Below are 16,373 nucleotides of genomic sequence, written 5' to 3' on the forward strand. Positions count from 1 at the left end.
AGATAAGCACAAAAACGATAGGCACACTAACGTGTCAAATTAAAAAAAGATCAAATGTGTTTATTTAATTTATTTTTTATTTTTTATTGATGAATAATAAAAGTACAAGACATTGAAATATATATTAATAATGGCATAATTGCTTTTTGTAACTTTTGTTGTGGACATTTTAGGAACTTCAAAAAAATGTGATATGTTGGGTGTAGGATTAATGTTCTACATAAAGAGCACAATCTCAAAGGAAAGGTCGGATATGCAATACACAAACTCTAATAGAGTAGTTTGATTACTATCACTATATATCCAAAGATATGGTACTGACTTAAGCATTAGGGTATTCATCTTATGTTAGCTGACCAGAGTATTAATGGTGTACTATTTTACAATTTCATGATCAGTGTGTTATTCATCTTAGTTGATCTCTTTATTAACAACACAGTCAAGTTTTTTTGTCACACAATAAATAACAAGCCATTTACTTCATTAAAGTAGATATATTTCAAAATTTAAGGGCACAATAGTATAATATTGAAGAAGCTCTCATGCCAACTTAAATTATTTAGAAGGAAAGCATCTGACAAAATATGTGAAATAGTCAGTCCTGGTTTTTGGAAGTAAAATAAAAAAAAAAACTAGTGACAAGATATAAGACTACACATATTTTTCAAAACAACAAAACCCAACCCTGTTTGGAGATTGTTGATTTCACATTCAATTGAATGATATCTCCCATAATGTAGTGTCACTTATTAATATCTGTTTTGTACTGCTATTTTTTTTTTCCCTGATCAATAAAAAATTATTTACAAATATAAAAAAATTATTCAAATTGGATACTTATAGTCCAATAATGCATATCAATAAGCCTCCAACAACTAACCCTGGAAAGAGTTTATAATGTAAGGAAATAAATATTAATAAAACTAAGAGTGTCCATAACAAAGGAAAAATAATCGATATTTATCTTTGACAACATGTAATGCATGACCTCTTAATTAAGAGTGTATAGGAGTGGGGAAAATTGAACTAGTCCAACCGACGAAAAACTTAACGAATTTCAAAATATACTTGAATTTGACGTATTTACCTTTTAAATGAAATAAAAAATGAGTTTCGATCGAGCTCAAGTAATTTAGTTATTTATTTAATTATTTTTGTTACAAGGGTCATTGGGCGTTTAGGACTAATAATGTAAAAAATGTAAGAATTTTGATGGGAACTGACTGGAAAATCAAAAAGTCATGTTTACTTTTAATTGTTATCACAAAATCTTATTTTTTATATTTTTTTAGCGATGTTTTCATAAAAGTTGTCACTAACTTTTAATTTTTAGTATCAGTTTGAAAAATTTATTGTAGAAAAACGTCACTAATTATTATTTTTTAGCGACAAATTTAGAAAATCATCACAGAAAAATATCACTAATTGTTATTTTTTAGTGAATGATTCATAAGTCCAGCTATTCGGATTTTTTAATCTACATAAACACTTGTATGATTTAATAGTGCATATATCCTTATAACAGAACCGGTGAGTAATTAACCTTATTTTTTTATAATAAACGTTTATTCTCATACATTTATATGTAGAGACCATGTTTGTAGGTGGGGGAGTGGAAGAATAATAAAAAGAAGAGAAGAAGGAGATGGACGGTGTTAGGGAGGAGGAGAAGAGGTTAAGAGTGTGTTGAAAAAGGAGGAGTGGATGGAGAAGGTGGGAAAGGGCTGGGGAGGGGTGGCGTGGATGGGGAAGGGCTAAGGGGTGGTAGGGAGGTTAGGGATAGGATGCCGAGGTGGCTATGTCAGTGGTTGAAAGTGGAGGAGGGGTTAGGGTTACTAGTTCGATCGTTAGAAACAAGAAAAAATTTAAATTTAAAGTGAGTGCTAAAAAAAAAAAATTCAAAATACTTGGGGAGGATAGAAAGAAGGTGGAACAAAATAAATTTGATTGGAGAAAATAACACTCTTTTTATTGGTAACGAAACTAGTATTTGCCAAAATATATTAGTAGTGGGGCAAATATGATGCATTTACAAGTGTAGAGTAGATATACTTTCTTTTTTTTTAATTTGTTTGAACAAATTGAAATATGAAGAAGATGAGTTGAATTCAAAAATTATTTAAAGTAATTTGAAAATGATTTAAACCAGTTGTTGGATGTGAAATTTAGAATTAATAAGGAACGTTATTGTGTTTAAATAATAGATTATGTGTGAGCAAAAGATTTGATCCAATCAATCCACCTCCAATTTTCATATTCGTTTACTGATCTTCATTTTAAATATACTCTTTTAGCAAATTAAAAAATCATTCTAAAAAATTCATTCCTAGCCGATGAGAGGGAGACTTGGACTGAACAAATGGGCCGAGTTACAGCAGCACGGGATATGATGTTGGGCCTTGTGAGGGCCAAAGATCATGTGCCTGTTCAAACTGAACCAACGCAGTTCCCCGGCCCATTACGTTGGGCTGGGCAAACCGACCAAAATGTAAAGGCGTGCAAGTGCTCAACTGAGCTATTATTCAGCGAAATCCGATATTCGGTTAGATCCGCACTGATGCGTTGGGCTGAGTTATGGACAGTCCAGGTTGACGTAGGGTCGAAACGTCCTACGAGATAGCAAGGCGCGGCCGAGATGCTGAACCACGCACCCTACGACCAGCCAATTCAGATGGACCGGTATATTATAGCTCGGCCGTCCTAGTCTGTTGTGATGTCTACTTCTTCCAAGTGATAGCCCGGCTGTGTAAGCCATCTTGACCAATGGTGAAGAAGGGAAAATCCACTCCTGGTATACGTCAATACCGTTTGGCAGTTCGATAAACACTTTTTGGAGGTTTTGGTCTCTACACGTGTAAAGAAGGTAGAGGAAAGCACAACAGCCTGCCCAGAGAAGGACATCAGTGGTAGTGCGCCCACAATCTCTGAGGCTGCATGGCCAGCCTAGAAAATGAGAAACATGGAGACGTTAAAGGTAAGCAATCTGAAGGAATTCCCAATTCTCTCTCTTTAAGTGTGCTAACTTGATCGTCGGAGGGTTTATCCGGCAGCACACCGCCAGGCAGCTCACCATCTTTTGGTTTTCAGGTTAAGCGGCGTTACGTGAAACTTGGGTTCAAGGAGTACGGAGAATAGATAATATTTCACCCCCGTACAGTCGGGATACAAACACACCTTGAATTCAAAATCTAAAATTATAGGCCTTGTTTGATTGTCTAGAAATAAAACGAACGGTATAATAGCACTCATTTGGGAAGTTGGTTTGGAGTAGGTTGGGGCTAAAATAGATATAAAAAAGACAAAATAGACTTCTTAGCCACATGATAAAAAAAATATCACATTCAAACTATAATCATTTTATTTTTTCTCTCATAAAAGTCAAAAAATCCATACCAAACGAAACTTTTTAGCCCCAGGTTATAAAAGCCAAAAAGTCAACCCACATCCCAAACAAAGCTATAATTTTTGAAATTTACACAAGTATATACATTGATAGGATATGTATTGTGATAACATATCATACTATTCCTGTTTGTTAACTCTGGATATATCATATTTATGTTTATTTTATAAAAAATAAAGTGTTGCTATTAGTACCCCATTAATTATTTTGGATGCTCCATTTCTTTGGACCCCCACTTATAAATTGCAAAACCCTTAAAATTTATTTTCTCCTTTCAAATAATACCAAAATTATCTTTATAAAAACATTCCACCCATTCAAATACACACCGCTACACCCCAAAAAATCTCTCTCAAAACCCTAACAAATCCCACGCTGATAAAACCTCCCAAAACCAGTAGAAAAAATTGAGTACTACTATTAGCATCCCATAAATTATTTTGGATGCCCCATTTCTTTGGATCCCCATTTTTAAAATTTCTTTTCTCCCCCCAAATAATACCAAAATTATCCTTGTAAAAACATTCCACCCATTCAAATGCACACTCCCAAACCTCAAAAAGTCTCTCTCCTAAAACCCTAACAAAACCAACGATGATGGAACCTTCCAAAACTAGTGGAAAAAATTTTTGGTGATTAAGAAGTTTTTTCTCTTCTTCATTACGAGGTCTGTCAATCTGTTTGATTTTTTTTTTCTATTACTTCTTTTCACACACACAACATAATTCACTTTCATGCTTCTCTGGTTGGTTTTCTATCATTCATCTATGGCCTCATTGTACTTGTATGCTCTATGTGTGAGCAAAACTGGGCAGAATTTCACCCACTGATTAACCCCTTAGTCGTCCACCCAAGGATGGTCTGACCTCCTTGTTTGCTAGCTTTTGTTGCTACTTTAGTTATTTGTTTCCAAAATAAGAAATGTTCGGTTACCTATTCCTGAACAAATAAACAATGTTCAGACGGAGTTCAATTATGAAAAAATGACGAGCATTTTATTATTATTTTTGCTATTTTTTTTTCAAGAAACTTACTCTTACAGTGCTAATCTCTTTTGAGTTATTATTGTTGTATTCCTCTTGTTTCATGGAGTTGTGGTTGTCATAAAAACTTTCACTCATTGTCACTGTCGGAGAAGTGTCTGTAATCAAATGGTTGCCATCGTTGCTGTCAGAATATTGCCACCAAAGGATTTTCAAGGTTTTGAGGGTGGGTAGATTTTGAAGGTGGTGGGATTTGGGAAAGATAGATTGGGTGGTGATGGAGGTGGATGCTTTCATAAACCCTAACTCATGATATGTGGGCTTAATTATAAGATGAGGTGTCTCAAAATTATTAATATCCATTTTAATGATTTCATTTGAGGTTATTATTGTAATAAAAAAAACTAAAAAGTAGAAGATTCAAAATAACTGATGGCACACTAATAACAGTACTCAAAAAATATTGTGATATACAAGTAAGTAATTTTCAAATTTGCCGTTATAGCATACATTCATGCCCATCTTACCCCTTTGCCCATCAATGGTCAGCTCTTGAAACAGAGTTGTTGCAAAATCAAGTGGAAATAATAAAGAAAAGACTACAACAAATCCTTTGCCAAAAATAAAAAAAAAAATTTACCTATCAAAAAAAAAAAAAAAAAAACTGGAAGATGTAAATTTTTTGTAGTCTTTTCTTTATTATGTAGTGGGTGTGTAGGCTAAACAATTATTTTTTTTTTCTTTTTTGATCGGTAATTTTTTTTTAGATCAAGAATAACAATGAGAAAATCAAATTTGATTGTGTAGGTGTGTGGGCTAAACAATCAAAATTTTATCATGTAATGGGTCTGTGGGCTAAAATCAAAGTTTTGAAAATCGAACTGGACCGGCCGGTTCAACCGGTTGAACCGTTGACCGGTCGGGATTCCGGTCCGGATGCACCCTCTGAACCGGCCAAAACTGAAAATCGGCGTATTTAGTGAGAACCGGAAAAACCGACGGTTGAACCGACGAGTCCAGTTTTCAAAACCTTGATTTTAGTCCACAGACCCACTATATAATAAAATTTTGATTGTTTAGCCCACACACCTACATAATCAAATTTGATTTTCTCATTGTTATTCTTGATCTAAAAAAAAATTACCAATCAAAAAAGAAAAAAAAAAAAAGATTGTTTAGTCCACACAGCCACTACATAATAAAGAAAAGACTACAAAAAATTTACATCTTCCAGTTTTTTTTTTTTTTCGGCAAAGGATTTGTTGTAGTCTTTTCTTTATTATTTCCACTTGATTTTGCAACAACTCTGTTTCACGAACTGACCATTGATGGGCAAAATCTAATTAGATTTTAGCCGCTAAAATCTAATTTTACATTCTACAAAATTTGATTGTTTTCCATTTATTTTGGATCAAGAATAACAATGAAGATGTAAAATAATAATAATAATAATAATAATAATAAACAACTCTGAATGCTAAAGGGTCAACAGTTCAACATAACAAAAATCAATGGAAAGATGCTTCAGTTTAAGAATATACATTAAAAAAAAAAAAAAAGAAAGCAAAATAAATGAGAAAATATGTTTCTCCCCAAAAGCAAAACAACCGACTTTCACTGGAAGATGTTTCTTCCCACACCACAGATGGTGCAAGATTTGTTGGTTTGTTAAATATATTTAATAGAGAATGTCTTTTCCATTCATATCCCTTCCTACTGGAGATTATATAACTGAGGGGTGTGGTATTGTATATTCCGTCATTTTGGAGGATATACAATCCATTCTCATATCATAATCCCGTTTGAAAAGAAATTGCAAACAAGTGATCTATGAGACCTATGGAATAATATCCCCAATCCAACCATTTATCTCTGGCCATCGAAAAGCATTACAACTTTAGAACTCTAGAATTATAATATATATATATATATATATATACATACATATATAACAAAATGAGAACATCTAAATATTCAATCATGTTAACTATTATAACCAACTTAATCATTCAAACTTCTGTCCAAAACAAAAACAAAAACAAAAAAAGCAATTAAAATTAAAAGCAGAACTAGTCCCATTTTGTATAAGCTCTTGGGGAAAAAATGGAATTGCTATCTATCCTCAACCTGCTTAGTTGTGAGTCCAAAACCAAAGGGAAAGAGTGGCTCATGATGTGGATCCCCAACATTCATCAGGAGCTGATCTACGGTCTTGAACCAAGTTCTAGAAAGTTTCCCGGTGAATCCATAGTCCCCAAAAAGCACGTCCGCCACACCTTGGCCTTCAGTGCCCGGTAGCCATGCAGCAATGAGAGCATCAATGGAGGGAAGGTAGGGCTCAATCACAAGAGGACGACCAGAGATGAGGACGACAACGCATTTCACACTCCCGCATACGTTGTTAATTATACTGGGCCCAGGTTCAGGAATTGTTAAGTTCAAATTGTCCCCATTGAACTCGGCATAAGGTGGCTCTCCCACGACAACAATGGCGAAAGAAAAGTTTGATGACTTTACAAATTCAGCATCAGGGTTCTCATTGTAGACAATTTCCGTGCTTGGGCTCACTGTAGCTGAGATGGCGCTTAAGATGGTGGTTCCTGCCCATTACAAGAAGATAATCTCTTTTAAAAATAAAAATATTTTTTCGAAGAGTTAACAATTGAGGGGTAACAATTAGTATACCGGCAGTTAGGTTGTTGCCAGTGAGTCCCTGCCAAGTAATAGTCCAACCGCCACATTGATTACCCAAATTGTTTGCATGACTTCCGGCAACTAGGATACTTTCAGCGTCTTTGGGGAGAGGAAGCAAGGGACTATCTGAATTGTTCCCATTCTTCAAGAGCACTAGTGATTTCCTCACAGCTTCCCTTGCCAAATCTCTATGAGCCTGTTCGATTAATGGTATTGTTTTTCATATAGAAGAAAAATCTTAACAAATAAAGCGAATAAAGTGCAAATTATAGGAATTTTAACCATTGTTTACCAAAGAAATAATGAATTATACATTAACTGACCTGACTTCCAAGATGATCAATCATGCTAAGATCTGCCAAGGGATTCTCAAAAAGACCCATAATAAACTTTACCCTCAAAATCCTCATGACGGCATCATCAATACGACTCATCGGGATGATACTCTTATTGACTAAGGATGTCATGATATCTAGGAAGTCTGTATGGCTGTAAATGCCCATGATCTAGAAAAAAACCCGCAGAGGGGCTTCAAAGTCAGAAATCATTTTCAAATCAAAATTTTCTTAATAAGTAGTTTTATGTAGAGAACTACTAACCATGTCAATGCCAGCTTGAATTCCAATTTGCAGAGAGTACGTGTAGTTTGCAAGGGGTGGAGTGGTGATCCTGTCAATAGCTTCATAATCAGAGATGACAAAACCCTGGAAATTCATACAAATACCAGCAAGTTAGCATTTGATTGCTTTAATCTCTGGGATTAAAAGTGTTTTCATTGATCAAAACTACTCATTATACCCTGAACTTAAGGGTGTTTTTGAGAAATCCTGTAACTAGATCATGATTAGCGTGCATCTTCACTCCATTCCAGCTCGAATAAGACACCATGATTGTCGACACACCTTTAATGATGGAGTTGTAATATGCAGGCATGTGAATGCTCAGCAATACATGCCAGTCGGTCATGGTGTTGTTTTCATCGATTCCCTTGGTTGTGCCACCATCACCCACAAAGTGTTTTGCACAAGCCACAACCTTATCCCTTTAAAAGGTCCAAAGAAAAATTGTAGTGATGTTAAAAAATCAATAACGAAGTGATCAGAAAATAAGCAATTATGTCCCAAGATAGGCTTACTTTCCACCAGCATAAGGAACGCCCTTCCGTCCATTTGGAGGGATCTCCCCTTGTAAACCGACTACCAATTCAGTCATTTCTTGAACAATGTTGTGATCCTCGCTATAGCTCTCATAGCAACGACCCTATCTTGGACCTCTACATACCTGTTATAATTGTTTTAAAACAAAACATTAGATTCTAGGAATATTTATATTGGCATTGCACTAGTTTTTTTTTTTTTTTGTTTTGAAAATTGAGGTTTTTTATTTTTCGTATTTTTTTTTATTTTTAATGAATTTTTAAAATTATTTTACGCTATATATATATTTAGATGCACCTAAAAAATAAAATATTTGCGACAAAATATAAAAAAAATAATAATAAATACACAAGAAAACAAAAAATGTACTGAATTGTTTTATTTTTTTTGTATTTAGTAAATTTCTTAAAGATTTAGTTCACAAATATTATACTTTTTATGTGTCTAAAATAAACAAGGTGATCATTGTATTTAGGAACATTGTTTCTGGACCTGAAAGGTCACATATCGCAATGCATGGAGCAAACACATAAGGAATGCCGGTAGCTCTAACTTCAAGGGCAGTTGCAGCACCAATTCTCCTCACAAGGTTTGGATCCCTGCAACATGACAAGTCTATCATACAAGTAATTGTAGCAGACTATTACATATCAGAATCTTTTTCTAAATAGCCCGCTACACTCCCTATTAGTAAGTTGCCTCTCTTTCTCTCCCTTCTACTCCCCTGGGATTCAGCAACCGACCACTTTAGTAGCCTTCTATTTATGATTCCTCTAGGGAAGCATCTTATCTAGACCTACTATGCCAGAGCCGCATCCCCGACACACTTGCTATATCCAGTAACACTTCACCCCACTATATCCTACCAACTATCCTGATATAAAAGCTATGTTACATGGACTTGGATATGGGTGTAGGTGCGTATCTATAGATCAAATCCATCAAATCTCAAATTTAGAGGTACGCTCAACCAAAGAAGTTCATATTCTTATATTCTAAATCTATTATATGAAATAAAATAGTGTTATAAAAGTTCATTGCAAATATACAACAACATATACATATAATGATAGTGTTACATTAAAAAATATATAACAAGTACTTGACAAAAAGTATGAGACGCATATCCCACATCATTGACCAAGTGTAGAGTGTCTAATATGGGTATTTTATTTATTTTGAAGAGTCCATCTTACATGGATATAAAGCCATTCTATAACAATTTAAGACAACAAGAAAGCAAGAAAACATTTGTGAGCGGTTTAGGAGTGTCACAGGGAGTTATGCTTTTTTCTGCTGCCTCAAGCTTCGTGAATGGGAGAGGGCAAGAGCTTAGCTTGCATGCTATTCTTTTGGTTAAGGTTCACACGGCCCAAAAGCACCACAATTTTGAGCACAACTATTTTATGCCCTTACACATGGCTAGTGTGTTCCACATGATTAGTTAGATTGTTCTGTTTAACCTCGCTACATGTGTTTAAATACCTACAAGTTAAAACTCCAATGCCCAATTGAGTACTCAATGCAGATAACAAATCTAACAAATATATTTCCACACAAATATGCAGAAAATGAATCAAAATCAACCTACTATAGATTCAAAACAATTAACAAATTAAAATGTACATAAACTAGATTAAGTACTAGCCTTGTTGCTCCAAGGCCAATGTTATGGGGGAAAATAGTAGCCTTATAGACATTGTTGTGCCCGTGCACGGCATCAATTCCATAAATCATGGGAATTCCAAGTCTGCTCGAGAGAGAACCATTCTGAAACGCATTCACCATGTTAATCCAGTCCTCGGCAGTGGCCTGTGGGCGAGGAATGCTTCTTCCACCGCTTAGTAAACTACCAATTGAGTAATCCCTCATGATCTCAGGGGTGGCATTGACCCTTTCAAGCTGCATCATCTGACCAATCTTCTCAGGCAGAGTCATCCGATTCATGAGGTCACGGATTGGAATATTAATGGGCTGTTTGGGGTCTTTGTATTTCATGTATTCTGGTTCAGCCATGGCTGTCCATAGGCATAACAAGACTAGGAGTCCCACTTGGGGAACAAATGAGACCTTTGGGATCATTTGCTATCCACAAACTTGTTTCACTTTCTGTAAACAAAATTGAAAAAAACAACAAAATCAAGATTCATATCGATCAATTGGATTTGGGGGTTGGGGTGTGATTGAGTGAGAGAGTGTCAAAACAGAATTCAATTAATTTTCATTTTCTTTGTTAACCAAAAAAAAAAAAAAAAAAAAACTGATCTGAATAAGATGAAAAGAAGTAATTTTGATGAAGAAAAAAAGCAAAAACACATACATACAGAGAGTAAGAGAGAGAGGGAAAGCATCATAAATAAGTGTTAACAGATAAAATCAAAAGTGACTTCGATGAAAAAAGTGATACAGAGAAGATGCATTGATGGGTACGACAAGAAACGTATAGAACAAATACAAAAAACCCAAAAGATTAATGTACATGCTAAACATGTCTAAACAATTGGAACATGAACATAAGGTTAAACAGATATAAAATCATCAAAGAACAAGACAAGATAACAAATATATATAAAAATGAAACAAAAAAAAAACTAAATAAAATATATATAAAAATCAAAAAAAATCAAAATAAAGTTTAAAAACTGAACCAAACAAGTAAAATTGAAATTCTAAATACAATCTGAATTTTTTTTTTTGAAGTAATGCATTTAGACAAACATTATGAAATAATATTCCTTAATTTTTGGAAATATAAAAAAATTAGTGAGAATTTAATATAAGACATTAATACATATTTTTGAAAACACCAAAAAGGCAAACCATGTTGGGAGAATTTTAATTTCAAAATTTTCACATTCTTTGAATGATACGTGCTCCCTTGTTCTAGGTGCATCCATATAAATACAAATTGCATGAATTTACTTCCTTTTTAATATTCCTTTATTTATTTATTTATTTATTACTATTTGTGCGTATCGGATTCCGCACTAGATGAAAGTGGATCGGGGCTCCGCACTCGGTTAGACTATCCAGGGACTGAGATTTCTGCCACAAGAAGCACTGTTGGAGTTGCCCAGCCGGGGTTGGCCGGATAGCCCCTCTGGTGTAGAAATTAGTGATCGGAGAGAGAATGTATATCGAGTTGAGCTTGTAGTTGTACTTGGAATCGTTCAGTTACTTTCAATGTGAAGTTCATGTTGTATATATAGTGTCCCTTGCTTGCTTCTCAAGGTGGGTTAATGGAGTTTGGGTGCTGCCAGGTGTCCTTTTAGCATTGCTCAAGGTGAGGGACCACCTGATAGTTGCCATTGAATGCATATACTCATTGTAGTCATGCTGATAACAAACCACATTCATTTGATTCAACAACTTCCGTGATTCAAGGGGTAGGGGACCAGCTGAGGTGATAACTTGCACATGCACACATTCACAACTTCCATGTTTCCTCACGAGGTTTCCTCAGCTCGGCATCATTATGCCCTGTCTCGGCCTTTTACAGGATCGTTCATGGAGATGGGCTGATCCATTCGGATATCTTTGTATGGGCTCGGCCCATTTTTAGCTCGGCCCATAGGTTCAGTCCCGCAGCTCGACCCAGCCCAGCACCACGGCTGGACTAGCCTCTCCATTGCGGGTTGGGCCCAAGTGCTTGAGGACCTGGGTGGACTGTTGATCATGAAGTTGGGCTCAATTGGTTTGCCCGTATACTCATCCAGCTCACTTGGGTTCGGACTTCAGTGGATTGGGCCGGCCCAAGGCTTGGACCCGACCCATTTCACATTTAGCCTCTTCACTATTCATGTTAATCGTTTTCAAATTGAACGGTAGATTTTCTAAGTTTCATTTAAAAATTTAAATTTTTTTGAAATGTATTTAAATTTGATTTTTTAATTTATTTTTCAAACTGATCACAAACTAATTTTAATTGAATCAAACTTAAAATAATTTAATTTTTTTTATAATACATAAATTTATTGACTCAAGTAATATATTATTTAAAATTGATTTCAAAATATATTGAGTTTTAAAATATATTTAAGTCGATCTCAAATAATTTTTTAATTAAGAAAAAATAAAATCAATTCAAATAATTTAATTCATTTTTACAAGCTTGTGGCTAAGAACTTTAAAAGACAAATATGACCAATGGATTTTTTCCCCCTCTCTATATTTCACAATAGATTTTGAATTTCCATGGATCATGGCCTGACAATATACTACTCGAGTTCTTGGCAATAACAATTATCTTGCTCACAAAATTGCCACTAAATGGTGAAAAAATTACAAGATTACATCCGAACAATACCCTTATCAATTACTTTCTTTTTACAAAAATTGCAAGAAAAAATCTGCTATTAATATAGCTCCTTCAGTAATGTCTTCTAGTCCAAAGTCCAATAAATCTTTTGATTATAACGCTTTTAAGTCTGAATTAAAGCAAAAATTAAAGGAGAAATATTCCTTAATTTCCAAATCTGAATTTGAACACAAATATAAAAAGGCTATTAAAATGAAAATGATTCTCATGGCAGATGCAGAGTCCCTTTCTGACTCAGATGAAGACATTGTACTGGAAACTCTCCCTCCAATTCTTACCAAGGCCAAGCCACTGACAATTTCATCACCAAAAATATCTTCTCAAGGATTCCTACCCAACACCTTGGCGATGACTACTCAGACACATGTCAAAGCGTGGATCTTAACAATTTGTAGATCATGTGACTTCTGCAATATCATTACAATAATTTCAATAAAAAAGATTCCAAGGACGAGCCAACTCACCAAGAACAAAGCAAGCCAACTCTTAAAGTGGATTCTCCACCACAAAAGAAATCCAATAATGCTTCCAAGGACAATAATACTCTCTCCATCGACAAAGCAATCCAATCTCCACTGACAAAGCAATCCAATAATGATAGATTCCTCCTGAACTCCAATTCATTTCAAATCTAGACTTCTATATCTATAAAAGCCAGCCATTCTTCAGAAGTGGGCACGCTTTTCTCAACATCAAAGACTATTGTGAAATATCATAGTGTGACTATAGGGTGAATTTGAGTGTGAGTGTGTTTAGAATTTGAGTGTGTTTAGAATTCTGTCAACTTACTCCTTAACAACATAACATTTCAAAAATGGTATATTGAGATTAAAGTAGTAATTCATGATTTCATCTTAACAACAATGGCACTGGTGGATTCTGGTGCTGACCTCAATTGTTGTCATGACCCAAACACGCCCTTATAGGTTTAGCGTCATAACTGGCCAATAATCCTTGGATTACCAAAGGCATTTGAACAGATTATCATGTAATAAGGGGTTGCGGAAGCAATATAGAAACATACATAGTCCATAGAGTTTTGCAGACATACATGGAACAAAAATTTCAAAACTGAGACATATACATACATAAGTGACGCCAAACTTCCTTAAGTCTTGCATTACTATACAGGTAGTATCATAAGGGACTTAGCCCAGCATACAGATAAACAAAAACAAAATAACAAAACATTCTTGACATGGTTCACAAAACTTGACTTTTCAAATTGGAACCTCCCCGGGAGACATAGTGGCTGGCTGACCCAAAACTCTCTAAGCAGCAGCTTAGGCCTGGTCACGCACTTGCTCGCCTATATACATAATATAAATAGTGACCGAAAGCCCAGTGAATAATAACAAAGTAAAGGTTTAAATGAATAACATCCCATATCAGACTTAGAAAGCAGAAACAGATTCATATTCTTGTATTTTTATTCAGTGTTCAGAAACATATACTTGTTCAGTTTCACAAAGGATCATACGTAGTACGCCCAGTAGCGCTAACAGATCATGTATAGAGCATTAAAGGTCATACTTGACCAGTTCCATAAAAGAACCTCTGATACTGGGAACTTATAACATGCTTGAGCCACAATATTGTTACCCTGAGTGAGAGCCATGAGACCACGGTATTATTACCCTCGGGCAAGGGCCTTGTGCTTATAGACCACAGTATTATTACCCCTGGGCTAGGGCCTTGTGCTAAGGATGCCGCAAATACTTTTCAATATATAGACAATCATTCATTGATTCAGAACATAACATGTCAGAAAACAGAGCATTTCTTGTCATGTCATATCATATGAGAAATTACTTAAACGTAAATATAGCTTTACAAAGTTATTACTCACAGATGGCTCCAAAGCAGACAAATCAGAGCAGACGAATCAAATAACTTATGGCGCGTGACCTACACAAACATAACAAACACACACGCGAATAGCACTTAACTTATTTCATTTCGTTCTTAGTGTGTTTCTAAATCTTATCCTCATTATTATGTCTTAATCTTGGCCTATGAATGCCTAAGATGCAATGAGGATGCTAAAATGCACTTGAATACACTTAGTCAAATATGTTGAAAACATGGGCCTCTCTCGAGTGTAACTTCCTTCGCTTGAATGGTTTGTAAACTCTGCAAAAGCACTAGTTGTGTGAATTTTCTGCTCGACGGTCGCTCGAGCGTAAGACAAGGGTCCTTGCTTGAGCGCAGTTCTTGTCACTCGAGCCATCTGCAAAATGGTAAACTTTTAAGAGTATGCATTTTACGCTCGAGCTAACTTTTGGTCGCTCGAGCGGAAGTCCTAAAATAAAGGTGGTTGCTCGAGTGCAAGATCTGTCGCTTGAGTGGAGTCATAGAATTCTGGAATATCTAGATTGCTGTGCAAGATACAAACCATGAGTTTAAAGCTTCAAACTTGCTCCTTTGGGCTAAAACCTTTAGGAAACATTTAAAAACTCATGTATCATCACGAAACAAAGATCATTTCACAAAATCCAAGCCTAAAAGCAAGTCAATTCTTCAAAATTACACTTGACACTTGTATGTATATAATATACATGCATGAACTTAAACTTCTTGCTTCCTAAACTTGTACTAATGACACAATGAGAGAAGAATGAGAGAAGAATCTTGTTAAACTCTCAAAATTATGCAAGTATAGGCCCATGCATGTGGATAGGAGATGGAATACAACTCAAACTTCATGGATTTTGCGTGCAATGCATGATTCATGCTCAAGTCTTTTATCTAAGTTTACTTCTTGTATTTAATCTTCAAATTCTCTTGAATTCACATGTTATCTAACTCAATGTCATAAATCTAGAGTTAAATTCTTACCTAGAAGCCTTAATTCCCTTGATACCTAGCAAGTCTTGCTCAGTACCTCAAATTTCTTCAATTCCTCTAGCAATTGCTAGATTGATCTCACTTCTCATTGTCCTTCTCTCTCTCTCTCACATTTGGTGACTCAAAAGATGAGGAATGGAAGTGCATGGTTAAGTCTAGAGCTCATTTAGCTTTATATGGGTTCAATTAGATTAGTTAATTACGTTGAGTTAAGGTTAATCTATTGTTATTATTTTATTCTAATTTGTTGGCTACGAATCGAATTTTCGTCAAACCTATCATAAAATTCTAAAATTTTCAAATAACACATAAATCAAATCAATCCTGTGATCAGACGCCGATAAAGCCTGCAATTCGCAGAACAAAACAGAAACACAAATAGATATTCCTACAACAGACAGATATGAACACACATAATGCAATTAATTCAGAATTTCATCTTAATTACTTGTTAGACATATTTAATCATAGATTAAAGGCTAACCATAGGTCGGGGTTGTTGCAATTGTATTCGAGAAGGTCTAGTACCTTTTAAATACTTCGAAAAAATTGATCAATCTCTCAGTATTGCCAATGGTGGCTTCATGGAAATTAATTACAAAATATCCCATGCACAAATTTGCAACCAATGTATATGTCTCAATATCGAATTCCTATTAGTTAAAAATACGTCTCAATTAATTATCCTAGGTACCCCTTTTCTAATTATGATTGCACATTTTACTGTTACAAACGAAGGCATTTCCACTACCCTTATCAATCATGACATAGTTTTCAAATTTTTATTTCCTCCTCAAGAACATGAAATCAATACTCTCAAAACAAATCTTATTTACAAACAAAAACAAATTTGCTTATTACAAAAAGAAATTTCTTACAAAGTGATTGACCATGAACTACAACAACCTCATGTCAAATCTATTATTCAAAAAATACAATCTTTATTTGAAAAAGATTTATGTTCTGAACTA

At 34.9% G+C, this 16,373-nt stretch overlaps 1 pseudogene across 1 annotated transcript; it reads right to left on the minus strand.

Annotated features, from left to right (window-relative positions):
• Positions 1 to 6,251: 6,251 nt before the first annotated feature.
• Positions 6,252 to 10,771, minus strand: LOC145814009 (uncharacterized; annotated as a pseudogene). Its single transcript, XR_014357476.1, has 8 exons — positions 9,886 to 10,771; positions 8,742 to 8,836; positions 8,216 to 8,351; positions 7,879 to 8,122; positions 7,680 to 7,784; positions 7,404 to 7,586; positions 7,072 to 7,276; positions 6,252 to 6,986 (listed from the first exon to the last, which is right to left on the minus strand). The product of XR_014357476.1 is annotated as an uncharacterized LOC145814009 (transcript).
• Between the last annotated feature and the right edge of the window lie 5,602 nt (positions 10,772 to 16,373).

Source organism: Camellia sinensis, unplaced genomic scaffold (assembly GCF_055761805.1).
Source record: "Camellia sinensis isolate YWXY unplaced genomic scaffold, ASM5576180v1 Unanchor1, whole genome shotgun sequence".
In the NCBI taxonomy this organism is placed as follows: domain Eukaryota; kingdom Viridiplantae; phylum Streptophyta; class Magnoliopsida; order Ericales; family Theaceae; genus Camellia; species Camellia sinensis.